The following is an 18,268-nucleotide window of genomic DNA, read 5'->3' as shown; positions in this document are numbered from 1 at the left end:
CACATAATTTATTGCTAGGAGTTTTACACTGAAATGCTGAAGGGATTTCTACTAGCAAAAGTAAAAATGATCTCATTTGAAAAAGATGGAAATTCAAGTAGGGAATGAAGAATATTGGATGGGTAAATATGTTGGTAACTATAAATGAATATTGACTACACAAAATTATGTTGAATAACTGAAAGATGAAAACACAATAACTTGAAGGAGAAATGTATGGTCAAATTGCATGCAGGAAAAACTTCTATAAAAGAGTTACTTCATGCTCTGGGTTGGCAGATGCAATGAGCAGGGGTGCATCAAAAGTAATTGAGAAGGTGATTAGTTGGTGTACTTGAGCAGGAGCAACCAGATGAATTGACTTCTCCATATCCCCGTATTAGCCACAAGCTAGGCAGCAGCCTGCAGGTGGGAGCAATGCCCGTGCATGCATGGGTCAGTGTGCTACATACAGTATGTACAGGATGGTACCAGTTCCTGGTGAGAGGACACAGATGAATAGAAAAGAGACTGAAATGATATGCAATAAGCCAGTAACTAAAGTTGCCACTAGAGATGGGGTTAGAGGAAATAGTTTTGTCTACATTGTATGAATCTTTCACAATAAAAATGTATTCATGTGCTACTTGTATAATTAGAAATGTATTTGAAAATGAATAATTTTGTATAGGAAATATATGTTAGACTCCATGCAATAAATACTGACATCAGCATCAAAATAAAGCATTTCTAAAAATCACCTGGAAATAAAAATACAGTCTTCTAGATAACTCCTGTATCAAAGAGGAAAAAAGAATCCTGATAACATAATATAATCTTGTGAATTGTAACCAGATCTTACCTTATGAAAAATTTTGTTTAAAATAACATAAATGTATAACTCAAGAAATTAAAAAGAAGAAAATAAATCAAAAGAAAGTAAAAGAAAAGAATGTAAAAGCAATGACTTAAACATGAGAAAGCCAAACATTACAATTTATTGATAAAAACAGTGATCTTGTATTTGAAAAGTTATGAAAACAAAACAAACCAATCAATCCCGGGCAAGTCTAGCCAAAGGAAACCTAGGAGAACACAAATACAATATTAGAAAACAGAAAAGGGGTATAATCAAAGGAAATTATAATTTTTAAATATAATTTTTGTACTTTTCTGAGTATAAAGTTTTAAAATAGATATTTTTAAGGAAACTACAAACAACCAATTTGCCTGAATAAAATATAGGAAGCCAAAATAGATCAATATCCATAGAAAAGTTGAAAATTTTGTAAAAAAAAATACTGTAAAATGGCTCTGGGCCATGTTGGTTTTCTCAGAAATTTTTACCAAATACTGATGAATAGTTAAGTTCTGTAGTACTTAATTGTTACAAAGGTATAGAAATTATAACTTTGATACAATAAACCTGATAAATATGTCACAAAACCATGGGCCAATCTATCATAATAAGCACAAATAAAAAGTCTGTTATGAAATATCAAATCCAACAGTATACTAAAAGAGCAATACACTTTACCTGATCAAATTTATTCAAGAGTACAAAAATTGTTCAAAGTTAGGAAATATGCTAATGTAATCTTGGTAGATGCTAAAGGACATTTTATAAATGTTAACATTACTTTTGATTAAAATTCCTAGCATGCCAAGAGAAAGGCAGACTTTCTTAACTTGGTAACGAGTATTTTTTAGAAATCCAAAGCCAATATAATACTTAGTAATGAAATACCAAAAATAATCACATTAAAGTGATAAATAAGAGGACATGGGAGCACAAGAAGAAAAACCAGGGACTCTTCCAAGATGGCCTAATAGGAACAACTCTAGTCTGCAGCTCCCAGCAAGATCAACACAGAAGATGGGTAATTTCTGCATTTCCAACTGAGGTATCTGGTTCATCTCATTGAGACTGGTTGGACAGTGGGTGCATCCCACAGAGGGCTAGCCGAAGGAGGGTGGGGCATTGCCTCACCTGGGAAGCACAAGGGGTCAGGGGATTTCCCTTCCCTAGCCAAGGGAAGCCATGAGAGACTGTGTCGGGAGGAACAGTACACTTCTGCCCAAATACTGCGCTTTTCCCATGGTCTTCACAACTGGCAGACCAGGAGATACCCTCCAGTGGCTGGCTAGGTGGGTCCCATGCCCACAGAGTCCAGCAAGCTAAGATCCATTGGCTTGAAATTCTCACTGCAAGGGCAGCAGTCTGAAATTGACCTGGGACGCTGGCTTGGCAGGGGGAGGGGCATCCACCATTGCTGAGGCTTGAGTAGGCAGTTTTATGCTCACAGAGTAAACAAAGCTTTCGGGAAGCTCAAACTGGGCGGAGCGCACTGAAGCTCAGCAAGGCTGACTGCCTCTCTAGATTTCACCTCTGTGGGCATGGCATATCTGAACAAAAGGCAGCAGCCCCAGTCAGGGACTTATAGATAAAACCCTCATCCCCCTAGGACAGAGCACGTGGGGGAAGGGGCAGCTGTGGGCACAGCTTCTCCAGACTTAAATGTCCCTGCCTGACAACTCTGAAAAGAGCAGTGGCTCACCCAGCATGGTGGTCGAGCTCTGATAATGAATGGACTGCCTCCTTAAGTGGGTCCCTGACACCCATGTAGCCCGCCTGGGAAACACCTCCCAGTAGGGGCTGAGAGACACCTCATTAAGGAGAGCTCTTGCTGGCATCTGGTGGGTGTCCCTCTGGGACAAAGCTTCCAGAGGAAGGATCAGGCAGCAATATTTGCTGTTCTGCAGCCTCCGCTGGTGATACCCAGGCAAACAGAGTCTGGAGTGGACCTCCAGCAAAGTCCAACAGACCTGAAACTGAGGGACCTGACTGTTAGAAGGAAAACCAACAAACAGAAAGGAATAGCATCAACATTAACAAAAATGACATCCACACCAAAACCAACATCAAGACCAATGGTAGATAAAAGACCGAAGGTAGATAAAACACAAAGATGGGGAGACACCAGAGCAGAAAAGCTAAAAATTCCAAGAACCAGAATGCCTCTTCTCCTCCAAAGGATCCCAACTCCTCACCAGCAAGGGAACAAAACTGGATGGAGAATGAGTTTGATGCGTTGACAGAAGTAGGGTTCAGAAGGTGGGTAATAACAAACTTCTCCGAGCTAAAGGAGCATGTTCTAACCCATTGCAAGGAAGCTAAGAACCTTGAAAAAAGGTTAGAGGAATGGCTAACTAGAATAACTAGTGTAGAGAAAAACATAAATTACCTGAGGGAGCTGAAAAACACAGCACAAGAACTTCATGAAGCATACACAAGCTTCAATAGCTGATTAGATCAAGTGGAAGAAAGGATATCAGTGATTGAAGATCAAATTAATGAAAAAAAGTGAGAAGACAAGATTAGAGAAAAAATAGTGAAAAGAAATGAATAAAGCCCCCAAGAAATATGGGACTATGTGAAAAGACCAAATCTACATTTGATTGGTGTACCGGAAAGTGACGGGGAGAATGGAACCAAGTTAGAAAACACTCTTCAGGATATTATCTAGGAAAACTTTCCCAACCTAGCAAGACAGGCCAAGATTCAAATTCAGGAAATACAGAGATACTCCTCAAGAAAAGCAACCCCAAGTCATATAATCATCAGATTCACCAAGGTTGAAATGAAGGAAAAAATGTTAAGGGCAGCCAAAGAGAAAGGTTAGGTTACCCACAAAGGGAAGCCCATCAGACTAACAGCAGATCTCTTGGCAGACACCCTATAAGCCAGAAGAGAGTGGGGGCCAATGTTCAACATTCTTAAAGAAAAGAATTTTCAATGCAGAATTTCATATCCAGCCAAACTAAGCTTCACAAGAGAAGGAGAAATAAAATCCTTTATAGACAAGCAAATGCTGAGAGATTTTGTCACCACCAGGCCTGCCTTACAAGAGCTCCTGAAGGAAGCACTAAATATGGAAAGGAACAGCGGGTACCAGCCACTGTGAAAACATGCCAAATAGTAAAGTCCATTGATGCTATGAAGAAACTGCATCAACTAACGGGCAAAATAACCAGCTAGCATCATAATGACAGGATCAAATTCACACATAATAATATTGACCTTAAATGTAAATGTGCTAAATGCCCCAATTAAAAGACACAGACTGGCAAATTGGATAAAGAGTCAAGACCCATTGGTGTGCTGTATTCAGGAGACCCATCTCATGTGCAAAGACACATATAGGCTCAAAATAAAGGGATGGAGGAAGATCTACCAAGCAAATGGAAAGCAAAAAAAAGCAGGGGTTGAAATCCTAGTCTGTGATAAAACAGACTTTTTATTATTATTATACTTTAAGTTCTAGGGTACATGTGGACAAAATGCAGGTTTGATACATAAGTATGCATGCGCCATGTTGGTTTGCTGCACACATCAACTTGCGGCACTATTCACAATAGCAAAGATAAAACAAGACTTTAAACTGACAAAGATCAAAAGAGACAAAGAAGGCCATGACATAATGGTAAAGGGATCAATTCAACAAGAAGAGCTAACTATCCTAAATATATATGCACCCAATACAGGAGCACCCAGATTCATAAAGCAAGTACTTAGAGACCTACAAAGAGACTGAGACTCCCACACAATAATAGTGGGAGACTTTAACACCCCATTGTCAATATTAGACAGATCAACAAGACAGAAAATTAACATGGATATCCAGGACTTGAACTCAGCTCTGGACCAAGCAGACCTAATAGACTTTTACAGAACGCTCCACCCCAAATCAACAAAATATGCATTCTTCTCTGCACCACATCGCACTTATTCTAAAATGGACCAGGAGGACTGTTTGGAAGTAAAACACTCCTCAGCAAATGTGAATAACAGAAATCAAAACAAATTGTCTCTCAGATCACAGTGCAATCAAATTTGAATTCAGGATTAAGAAACTCACTCAAAACCACACAACTACATGGAAACTGAACAACTTGCTCCTGAATGACTACTGGGTAACTAATGAAATGATGGCAGAAATAAAGATGTTCTTTGAAACCATTGAGAATGAAGACACAGTGTACCAGATTCTCTGGGACACATTTAAAGCAGTGTTTAGAGGGAAATTTATAGCAGTAAATGCCAACAAGAGAAAGTAGGAAAGATCTAAAATCGACACTTTAACATTACAATTAAAAGAACTAGAGAAGCAAGAGCAAACAAATTGAAAAGCTAGCAGAAGACAAGAAATAACTGAGATCAGAGCAGAACTGAAGAAGATAGAGACACAAAAAAACCTTCAAAAAAATCAATGAATCCAGGATCTGGTATTTTGAAAAGATCAACAAAATTCATGGACTGCTAGCAAGACTAATAAGGAAGAAAGAGAAGAATCAAATGGAAGTAATAAAAAACGATAAAGGGGATATGACCACCAATCCCACAGAAATACAAACTACCGTCAGAAAATACTATAAACACCTCTATGCAAATAAACTAGAAAATCTAGAAGAAATGGATACATTCCTGGACACATACACCCTCCCAAGACTAAACCAGGAAGAAGTCATGTCTCTGAATAGACCAATAACAGGTTCTGAAATGAGGCAATAATTAAGAGCCTACCAACAAAAAAAAGTCCAGGACCAGACGGATTCACAGCCGAATTCTACCAGAGGTACAAAGAGGAGCTGGTACCATTCCTTCAGAAACTATCCCAATCAATAGAAAAGGAAGGAATCCTCCCTAACTCATTTTAGGAGGCCAGCATCATCCTGATACCAAAGCCTGGCAGAGACACAACAAAAAAAGAGTTTTAGGTCAGTATCCCTGATAAACATCGATGCAAAAATCCTCAATAAAATAGTAGCAAGCCGAATCTAGCAGCACATCAAAAAGCTTATCCACCATGATCAAGTCGGATTCATCCCTGGGATGCAAGGCTGGTTCAACATATGCAAATCAATAAACGTAATCCATCACATAAACAGAACCAACGACAAAACCCACATGCTTATCTCAATAGATGCAGGAAAGACCTTCAACAAAATTCAACAGCTCTTCATGCTAAAAACTCTCAATGCACTAGGTATTGATGGGACGTATCTCAAAATAATAAGAGCTATTTATGACAAACCCACAGCCAATATCATACTGAATGGGCAAAAACTGGAAGCATTCCCTTTGAAAGCTGGCACAAGACAAGGATACCCTCTATCACCACTCCTATTCAGCATAGTATTGGAAGTTCTGGCCAGGGCAATCAGAAAAGAGAAAGAAATAAAGGGTATTCAATTATGAAAAGAGGAAGTCAAATTGTCTGTTTGCAGATAACATGATTATATATTTAGAAAACCCCATCATCTCAGCCCAAATCTCCTTAAGCTGATAAGCAACTTCAGCAAAGTCTCAGGATACAAAATCAGTGTGCAAAAATCACAAGCGTATCTATATACCAATTACAAGCAAATAGAGAGTGAAATAATGAGTGAACTCCCATTCACAATTGCTACAAAGAGAATAAAATACCTAGGAGGGATGTGAAAGACCTCTTCAAGGAGAACTACAAACCACTGCTCAGTGAAATAAAAGAGGACACAAACAAATAGAAGAACATTTCATGCTTATGGATAGGAAGAATCAATATCGTGAAAATGGCCATACTGCCCAAGGTAATTTATACCTTCACTACTATCCCCATCAAGCTACCACTGACTTCCTTCACAGAATTGGAAAAAACTACTTTAAAGTTCATATGGAACCGAAAAAGAGCCCGCATAGCCAAGACAATTCTAAGCAAAAAGAACAAAGCTGGAGGCATCATGCTACCTGACTTCAAACTGTACTACAAGTCTACAGTAACCAAAACAGTGTGGTACTGGTACCAAAACAGTTATATAGACCAATGGAACAGATCAGAGGCCTCAGAAATAACACCACACATCTACAACCATCTGATCTTTGACAAACCTGACACAAACAAGCAATGGGGAAAGGATTCCCTATTTAGTAAATGGTGCTGGGAAAACTGGCTAGCCATATGTAGAAAGCTGAAACTGGATTCCTTCCTTACACCGTATACGAAGATTAACTCAAGATGGATTAAAGACTTAAATGTAAGACCTAAAACCATAAAAGCCTTAGAAGAAAACCTAGGCAATACCATTTAGGACCTAGGCATGGGCAAAGGCTTCATGACTGAAACACCAAAAGCAATGGCAACAAAAGCCAAAATTGACAAACGGGATCTAATTATGCTAAAGAGCTTCTGCACAGCAAAAGAAACGCTCAGCAGAGTGAACAGGCAACCTACAGAATTGGAGAAAATTTTTGTAATCTATCCATCTGACAAAGGGCTAATATCCAGAATCTACAAAGAACTTCAATAAATTTCTAAGAAAAAAACAACCCCATTGAAAAGTGGGAGAAGGATATGAACAGACACTTTTCAAAAGAAGACATTTATGCAGCCAACAGACATAGGAAAAAATGCTCATCATCACTGGTCATTAGAGAAATGCAAATCAAAACCGCAATGAGATACCATCTCTCACCAGTTAGAATAGTGATCATTAAAAAGTCAGAAAACAACAGGTGCTGGAGAGGATGTGGAGAAATAGGAATGCTTTTACACTGTTGGTGGGAATGTAAATTAGTTCAACCATTGTGGAAGACAGTGTGGTGATTCCTCAAGGATCTAGAACTAGAAATACCATTTGACCCAGCCATCCCATTACTGGGTGCTGCTATAAAGACACATGCACATGTATGTTTATTGTGACACTATTCACAATAGCAAAGACTTGGAACCAACCCAAATGCCCATCAGTAATAGACTGGATAAGGAAAATGTGGCACATATACACCATGGAATACTATGCAGCCATAAAAAAGATGAGTTCATGTTCTTTACAGGGACATGGATAAAAGTGGAAACCATCATTCTCAGCAAACTATCACAAGGACAGAAAAACAAACACCACATGTTCTCACTCATAAGTGGGAATTGAACAATGAGAACACATGGACACAGGGAGGGGATCATCACACACTGGGGCCTGTAGGTGGGTGGGGGACTGGGAGAGGGATAGCATTAGGAGAAATACCTAATATAAATGATGAGTTGATGGGTGCAGCACACCAACATGGCACATGTATACCTATGTAACAAACCTGTACGTTGTGCACGTGTACCCCAGAACTTAAAGTATAATATAAAAAAAATAGAGAATGCTGTCTATTAATACTTCTATTATTCAACAAGATTCTGGAACTTAAGGCCAATGAAAGAATATAAGGAAAGGAAAAAAAGTATATATTGGTTGTAAAATGTATGATTATTTACCAAAAATTATATAACTACCTTGGAGTAAAATCAAGAAAACTGTCTGCTACAGCAACAGAAAGTATGAGAAAGCAGTTAATACAAGATTAATATACCAAAAATCAATAAAAGTTAGAAAATGAAGTGGGAAACAAGACTCATTAATAATGCTAATAAACATACCTAGAAATAAATCCAATAAGAAAGATCCAAGATTTTCAGTTAAACACAAAAGAAAGGCTAAAATAAATGAGGAACCATAACTATATTGAGGGAAGAGTATAAAGTAGTAAGTTATAATAAAATTATTGCGATTACAATCAAAAACTAAATTAAGCATTTTCAGAACCGTGAAAAATAAGTTTAAAATTTCATTTGGAATATAATAAATAAGTTATAATGCTATGAGCAATGTGAAAATGATTAATGAAGCCTTGATCTGTAATTTATTAAAACATTACATTAAACATTTATTAAAACATATACAGCAATTAAAACACTCTGACACTAATAGAGATAAAAATCAATAGGTCAATGAGTTATTCATAATAAAAAATAGACCTTGATATATATGGGATTTACTATATAATAAAAGTGATATTTCGTATTAGTGGAGAAAAGACATATTGTTCAATAAATGGGCTACAGAATTTTCCTACCCAATTGGGAAGAAATGAATCTTTCCCAAAGAAATGAAGTATTCCTACTTCAGAACCATATCCTAAAAGGTCTCTAGATTGGTTAATGTTTTAAAAATAACAAAAATAGTAAATGTACCAGTGGAAAATAATTTTTATGTAAGGAACACCTTGCTAAACACATCAGATAAGTAGAAACCATAAAGAAAAAGATGAATGAAATGACTATATAAACAAGATAAAAGACAGATGACAAAATGAGGGAAATTGCAATGACACCCAATGTGTTAAAATTATCTTTCACAAATCTGTAAGATAAAGGAAAACACCACTACAGAAAATAAACAACAAATATGAACACAGAATTCACAAAGAAGTAACACAGATGTTCATTAAACATAGCTCTTAAAAATTTACAAACTCACTTATAATTAACTAAAAAAAATTAGACTAACAAAGACCAAAATGTATTAAAAATTTACATTGTTAGGTATGACAATAGGAAAAAATATGGACTTTAATCATTCTTGATGGAAGCATACATTGATATATTTTGTCTTTCTCTTCTAGAAATTTATTATGCAAAAATATTTCTCCAAGTAATCACAGATACATGTATAATGATGCCACTTTTATTACAAGTGTGAAACTAATCCAAATGCCTATCATTGGGGGACTGGTTAAATAGATTATAATAACTCTGTATAATAGAGTGGAATACTATGTGGCTATTAAAAAGAATGAAATGACTGTGTGTATTGATATAGAAAGATACCCAATGTATTATATTGTTTAGTAAAAAGGCAAGTGCAAGTTATACATACACACACAGTATGATATATTTTTTGTAGTATATTTATGTACATATTTGCATAAACACAGTCCAAAAACTGGATGGATATAGACCAATTGCGATCAGTGGTTTTCTCTCAGGCATGGTGTAAGGATGGGGTGGAGATTTTCATTATTCCTTTTGAATAAATTTGTTCAATGATGGCTATGTTATTTGTATACAGAAACAAATGAAAATGAAGAAGTATATTGTACAAATGGGGAATTCAAAGCCAAACTTGTGCCTAACTCTGACTTTAAATACCTGAAGAAAACAAATTTTGAAAGAAAATTCCTCAGGTTAGTCCTATATCTCTGGAATATGATAAGTTTCACAGGGATTTTTACGTTGTTTTCTCCACGTGTTTCTCTGTGATGATCTGCGCTGCACTGCTTGATGGAGTCCAAAGGGCTTTGCTGATGATGAGGATGCCAGAGTGTGGCGCCAGAGAGTCACCAAGCCCCAACTTAAACTTAGGAGCTATGGCAAGGTAGGGGCCCCAACCAACAAATCCAGGAACCCGGGCCTATAATAACTGTAATGTGACCTGTCAAGCCCTATTTTCTTTCACTCCTAAATACCCTTCCATTTTTCCTTGAACCATCCCTGGAGGCCACGTAAGATGACACCAGCTGTTGTCAGGGAAACCGCCCCTGGTAGCTGTAGTTTGGGGATGGGATGGGTACAGAAGAGATGCTGTGAAGACATGAAAACACCTCTTTAATGTGGCAAGACATTGACTTGTAGGCAATGGAAAGAACATTAGCACTAAACTTTGGTAGCTGTTTTGGAACACAGACCACTTGGAATGGAAACAGAAATTCCCTCAGGGAAAATCATAGCAAGCAGACTGCAGCCACAAAATAAAGAACAGCCCAGAATATACAAATGAACATGTTTCTTCCTACACATAACTGTATATCTTTATAGCATCACCTTCAAGGCTAACATATTTCATTTCCTTTACTGCTTTATAATTCTTTGGAGAGCTAATTTTAAAAACAACTTTGCTGTTTACACTCTTAAAATTTTAGCACATATATGCACTCAGAAAATTGGACTAGATGGGGGAAAATCCATATAGTAGTAAAATTATTTTATAAGTTATTAACTGGCTGTCATTTTTATCTAAGTATGAGAATCATGAATTTTTCTCAGCATTTCCTTTGAAAGAGGTTATAAAGTTAAGCTGTAAAAGGATTCACATCAGTCCTGCTGAAACAATGGATGATAAAGTCCAAGCAAATAGCCATTGGCACAAACTTGTCTTTGTCTTTATAGGAAGGGAAACTTCAAGAATAACTCTAGAAACAAAGTAATTTTTATAGAGTGAAGGCAAGACTGTACATTAAAATGTGCTTTTTGTTAGGAGGTAGTCATATGGATTGGCTCTGTGTCCCCACCCAAATCTCATCTTGTAGCTCCCATAATTCCCATGTGTTGTGTGAGGGACCCAATGGAAGATGATTGAATCATGGGGGCTGGTCTCTCCCATGCTTTTCTTGTGATAGTGTATGGGTCTCACAAGATCTGATGGTTTTAAAACTGGGAGTTTCCCTGCACAAGTTCTCTTTGCCTGCTGCCATCCACATAAAATGTGACTTACTCCTCCTTGCTTTCCACCATGATGTGAGGCCTCCCCAGCCACATGGAACTGTTAAGTCTAATAAACCTCTTTCTTTTGTAGATTGCCCAGTCTTGGGTAGTTCTTTATCAGCAGCATGAAAACCAACTAATACTGGTAGACTACTGGATCTAGGCCCAGTTTTGTTATTTATTAATACATGGAATTGCATAGCTCATTTTTGGTAGCTTATCAAAACCCTGAACCTCCATGTCTTTATCCAAAGATAGAATTGAAGCAGATAGTGTCAAAGATATGACAATTCTAAGCTTTTTATAACTATCAAATATAATTGTAGATTTTTAACAAAATGCAACAGGTAGAGAGAGAGAGAGATGAAAGAAAGAAGTAAGGGGATAAGTTAAATTTAAAATGATGTCAAGCATTAATTTAAAAAGTAACCTTTATTGACTTCAAAGTAAATTTATTCTGTTTTTAAACACTATTTTAAAAATATGCTTTATTCACAGTTATAAAATCATTTCTTCAATTAATATTATATCTGAAGTCATAGGACATGTTATTTTTTGTTATTGAACAATTTTTGTTATGCTATGATCTGAGTGTGCCTCAAAATTCAGTAGTTGAAAACTTATGTGACAGTATTAGGAGGTGAGAGCTTTGGGAAATGATTAGATCATGAAGATGGAACCCTCATGAATAGGATGTGCCTTTTACAAGAGGCCCAAGAAAGATCCCTTACCCCTTCCACCAAGTGAGGGTGGAAAAGATGCCTTCTGTGAACCAGAGTGGGCCCTCACTTGGTAGCAAATCTGCTGGCACCTTGTTCTTGAGTTTCCTGGCCTTCTGAACTATGAGAAATAAATTCCTATTGCATAGAAATCACTCAGTTTATGGCATTTTTGTTATAGCAGCCTGACTAGACTAAGACATTGTAGTATGTAAGCAAAATGGGCTCATTTTTATATATGACATAGACAAAAAAACATAAAACATATTACTGGAAAGATACTAAAGCACTCAGATAAAATGAAATGGAAATGCGATTTTCTCCATGAGAAAACAAAAAAGAAGAGGAAGATAATAAGGTGCCTGATTTTAAAAAAATAAATTTTTACTTTTGAATAGTTTCAGATTTACAAAAAAGTCGTGATGATAGTACAGAAGGTGGCTATATAACCTGTACCCAGTTTCTGTTATTGTTAACATATCACATCTCTATGATTCATTTTTAACAACTAGTGAATAGTTATTGACATATTTTAATTAACTAAAGACCAAACTTTATTCAAATATTTTTACTTTTTACCTAATAACCTCTTTCTGCCCCAGGATCCAATTCAGGGTGTGACATTACATTTAGTCATCATGTCTTCTGATTTCAGTCTCTATAATTCCCAGTTCCTCACAGCTGGGACTCCTGACATCCCATATACAAGAGCAACTTCACCCCTGTGTCAGGCCATATTTAAACTGTGCTAATCCCCCAGGCAGAAGCCTCAGTATCAAGTCCCATTCTTAATATCAAGTCCCATTAGGTTTGACCCCATACTAAAAGCTGCCAAGTTAGCCAGTCAGTACCAAATTACAGGCCTTCCATGTGCTCTGTTCCAGCAGCTACTTTTCTGAGGCTAAGACTCCTTTGCTTTTAATCTGATCTAGGATCAATGTCTCCTGCTGAATTTTGACTCCTATGCTCACACCCTAGCCACACATCCTTCAGTGTCAGGCTCTTAAAAGAAGGTGGTCTTGTCCATAAGCTCAACCTTGCTATGTGCCACTGATTCTAAAGTTGAGCTTCTGCATTAATCTAAGATCTTTGTTAAATAACCTATCGGGTTTTCCTCTCAGAAACCTAGGAGCTTGTTTTTCTTCCAGACAAATTTCCTGGTGGGTATTAGGATCCTGTCTCTGAAATCCAGTCTACCAGCTAAGGCCTTGTTTCACCATGGACACCTGCACCACCTGTCCTTAGGACCCACATGATCACTGGTATCATGTCATGGATCTCCACTCTCATCCCAGTCCTCTGAAACACATGCCAAGTAGCTCCTATATGAAATGAATGACTGATCAGGGGCCATCATGATTATACTCAACAACCGTGATTGTACTCTACAAATTTTCTCTGAGTAAATGCCTGTGGGCCAAAGCCCAGGGCATAAGCCTTGGAACCTGAGTCAGCCTCCTGGGGGACAGAGTGGCTCCGTCTCTGGTCAGGCCTGGCTCTGCCCTGCTCCTTCTCAAGGGGAGCCATCAGTCACACTCTCCAAATCAAATAGTCTTTTAACTGAACAACTCAGCAAAAGGGGGAAACTCAGTTTTTGTCTAAATGAAAGAAAATTGAGGACCATTTAGAGGCCATTTCCTGACTTTATCTAAATATAAGTTAAATTCTACACTGCATTTGGTAACGGATAAGCTTTGTTTGCAGCTATAGAAGTCATGATTGTTAAATTTGGTCAAGATAAACCATTTACTTTAGCTTTTTTTATTTGACATGACACTGATAAGATACAAATTTGAAAACCACATAAAAAATTTGGAAATACTAAAACATTGATTATGTAAATTTAAAATTTTATTCATATAGGGATCCTTTTTCCAGCAAAAAAATTTTAATTTAAAAAATCTGAGTTTTTTGTTGACCCAATTGTCAAAATCAGATTTATCAGCTAGCATAAATCATAATTCCTATAACAGTTTCACAAAATAGACTAGGTTTATAAACACAATATATAGGGTGCTTTTTCTTATATTCCATTCATTTTAATTTTTAATTGATGCTTATTATTTAATAATGTTATTCTTTGTTATTATTGCACCTTTGAGTTTAAGTACTCTGTAGTCTAGACAGGATACACTTATTGATACTGTAAATAATAGATAAAGGATTAGTGTGCAATTTACTGTTAATGTGATTGATGGATTCGATTCTCCACTGTAATACTTCTCTGTTCTTATTTTAGCTCCAATGCCAATGGTCTTGATCATTGGACAATGCCTATAATGACTGCATAAAAATGAACGTGGTTCTTCATATTTCTTAAATTTGTTCTTTTGGTCTTGTCGTTTCATAAAAATGATGTTACAAGTGGAATGGTACAAAATGGAGCTTCAAATCAGGATGTGTCTTGCTGTTGTACTGCCTTGCTATATACAATTTATTTTTCAGAGGTGGAATCTTGGGTTTGTTTAATGGAAGATGTGAAGTTAGAGAAATGAGAATAGAAGTAGCTTTTCATGGCTGTGTTTACTGAGGTGAGGCAGAATGACAGAGTGGACCTTGTTCCTCCTCCTGTGCAATTCACAGAGCTTATAGGAGGTGACCCTAAGGCTGAGGCTGAGATTTCAGGTGAACCTCTGAAAGGGTGAAAAGGCATTCTGCCCAGCAGGCAACTATCCATGCATCACCCTTAGTCATATTAATATTAAAAGAAATCCAGCATATGCCTGAGAACAGCCTTGCTTTATTTCTGTCAAGAACAAGACACAAAGAATAGGCTTAATTGCAGAATTTTACATATCTGTATATGAATTTTTAATTGCAATGAGAATGGGATTAAAATTAGAAAAAATATATCGCTGATTACAGGTTATAAAGTATTAAGCATACTCAGTTTCTAGATCTTGGTTTGTAATACTGTTCTCCAATAAAAAGCATCAGGCTCTGTGGAGAAATGCCGATTCTAGGAATGGGGCAGAAAATATACAAGACAAGTCTGGAGCATTGTGTAGTGTCATAAAATAAGGAAATGCTAAAAACAAAACAAAAATGCAGTATGTTAAAGGAATATAGAAGCCAACAGAAAGAGATTCCAATGGCCATGGCTGGGGTAATTGGAGCAAGAAAATAAATAGCGCAGTATTACATTATATCCCAATGTATAAAACAAATATTCATGAGTTATTGAATAAATAACATGTACAAAAGAATTCCAAATAATTTGTATAGCTATCCCCTCAAAGATGTGGAGAATAACTCCCCCCGCAACAACCCCCATAAGTATGGGCTGCACATAGTGACTTCCTTCTAAAGAACACAGCATGGAGGGAAGGGGAAAGAGTAACTCTCAGTGGAAAAGAACTCTGCTTCAGCCACATAATTGCATTTGACATCATCCATGACAGGTCATGTTGACAGTATGAACTTTCGATGTGATGTGAGGAAAATGGCATTCTACCTCTGTATTCTTCCTCCCCAAAATTTGTAACCACCATCTAATCATGAGGAAAACATCATACATGTCCAAATTGAGGAAGATTCTACAAAATGCCTGATTAATATTCATCAAAACTGTCAAGGTCATCAAAAGCAAGGAAAGTCTGAGAAACTGCCACAGCCTAAAGACAGTTCAGGGAAACATGATGACTCAGTGGTATTCTGGGTGGGTTTCTGGAACAGAAAAAGGACAACAGGTAAAATCTAAGAACATATGAATAAAGTATGAACTTTAATTAATAATGATGTATCAATATTGATTCATTAGTTTTGACAAATGTACCATAGTAACGGAAGATGTTAACAATTAGAGAAACTGGATGCAGGGTTATGGGAACCCTGTGTACTATCTTTGCAACTTCCCTGTAAATCTAAGACTATTCTAGAATACAAAGTTCATTTTAAAATAAATTTTTAAAACATTTAGAATACTAGACCATGATATCAAAATAGGTAGAAATCCTCAGTCGTAGGACTCTTATAATCCAAGATGTAAACTAAAAATTATACATAAAGCTGTTCAAAACAGGATTAATTAAAATAACATAAAAAGGAAAATTAGGGAATGATTAGAATAAAATTATTGTATAATTATAGCCATTTGATGATGTCAACTTTTAAAAAGCATGGTGTGATATGTACGGTTTGGCTATGTCGTTACCCAAATCTCATATTGAATTGTAGTTTCCATAATCCCCATGTGTCATGGGAGGGACCCAGTGGGAGGTAATTGAATCATGGGGGTGGTTACCCCCATGCTGCTCTTCTCATGATAGTGAGTTCTCACGATATCTGATGGTTTTATAAGGGGCTTTCCCCCGTTTGCTAGGCACTTCTCATTCCTGCCATCATGTGAAGAAGGGTGTGTTTGCTTCCCCTTCCATCGTGATTGTAAGTTTCCTGAGGCCTCCCCAGCCATGCGGAACTGTGAGTCAATTAAGCCTCTTCCTTTATAAATTACCCAGTCTCTGGCAGTTCTTTATAGCAGTGTGAGAATGGGCTAATACAGGTTGTATATAGGCAAATGCATGTGAAACACTACTGAATGAAAAAGACGAAAAGATTGATAACCTCTGGCCTTCTTGTGGTCTGAGACAAACAGACTTCTTACTTTTACTGCTGTGGTCAGGTTTTCTGTTCTCTGTGGCCAGATGCACTCCCCATAGTCACAACAAAGAAGTAAACAGACAGTGCTTGAAGACTGTAAATTGGGGTAAATCTTTCTAGAGGAAATACAGAAATATGTAACAAAAATCTCCTGATTTTGGTAACTTATTAGTAAATAAGTTTAAACTTTAATTTATACATACTTTACCTATTGTGAATGTACATAAAGATTCAAATATTTGAATATTAATTTAATCATTGTGGGTTTGGGGTTTTATTTGAGTCTCACTCTGTCATTCAGGCTGGAGTGCAGTGATATGATCATGGCTCACTGTAGCCTTCATCTCCCAGGCTCAACTGATCCTTCCACCTCAGCCTAGTGGGTAGCTGGGACTGCAGGTACATGCTACTACGCCTGGCTAATTTTTTAAAATTTTTTTGTGGAGATGGGGTTTTGTCATGTTGCCCAGGCTGGTCATGGTCATTGTTAATAGCATTAAAAAAAACTACTTTATGTCCCAACAATATGTTATTTACATAAATATTATATAATATTTACATAAATTATGGTTCAACCATCCAATAGAATACACTCATTAAAACTCAGGTAGTATAACGTCACAGGAAAAGCTTCATAATAAGTGTAAAACGGAGCTTTCTCAAAGAAGTAGGAATAATCTCGTATTTTAATATGAATACAATATAGAAAATAATATAAAATATATAAATATTTTTATATTACATAGGCAGAAAAGTTGGAGAATTTTACTAACCAAAACTATAGTAGTGATTATCTTTAACAGTGCTTTTTATTTTTTTACATTACATCTTACATTTTTGTATAATACATTTTTTCTACAGTTTCAAATTTTACATTGTTCTTGTATTGCTTTTTGAACCAAAAAAGAATAAATTTTTTTTAAATTAAAACCATGGTTAGAACTCAGCTGATATGAGTGTAAAGTCATTGGCTATAAAATTATTTTTTAAATTGTTACTCATGGGCTTACTCCTAAGTAAATGCATTTCCCCATGAGAAGAATTACTTCTGTCTGTACTTTAGTGTCTAGAATACTGCAATTTTGTGTAAATATGAAATTGGGTCTTGCTCATCTTCATACAATTTTCTTAGGTGCTCCATGGCGTCTGAGAGCCAGTAGTGTTTTAAACAAGAGTCCTTACAATCTGGAAATTTGAGTTCTAAGTTTGGATTATTTACATCTTCAGTTGTGTTTTCACTAAGTCCCTTCACTCTTCTGGAATTATAGTTTCCTACATGTAAAAGGATATCTCCTATGATTAAATCATGAGGTATCCTGGGCAGATGATGACTTCAGTGATGTGCCCCCGAAAAAGAGTGTGGTTCAGAGTGGGACATGTTTTCCTTTCCTTTGAACACATATTACCTTGCTCATCTCCACGGCCTCCTACAAGGCAGATAAGCAACAGATGTGACCATTACAAACAGTCATCAGATGAAGCAGTGACATAAACAGGCAGAGTAGGATGAGGGTGTGTTGTTTTGCAGACCACGTGGGAGGAGCAGCTTTCAGAGCCAAGAATGAATACTGGATGAAGTTATTAGGTAAAAATGGACTTGCTCAACATCCCAGAAAGGAAACT

Source organism: Symphalangus syndactylus, chromosome 2 (genome assembly GCF_028878055.3).
Source record: "Symphalangus syndactylus isolate Jambi chromosome 2, NHGRI_mSymSyn1-v2.1_pri, whole genome shotgun sequence".
Taxonomy (NCBI): Eukaryota; Metazoa; Chordata; class Mammalia; order Primates; family Hylobatidae; genus Symphalangus; species Symphalangus syndactylus.
This window is presented reverse-complemented; position numbering follows the sequence as displayed.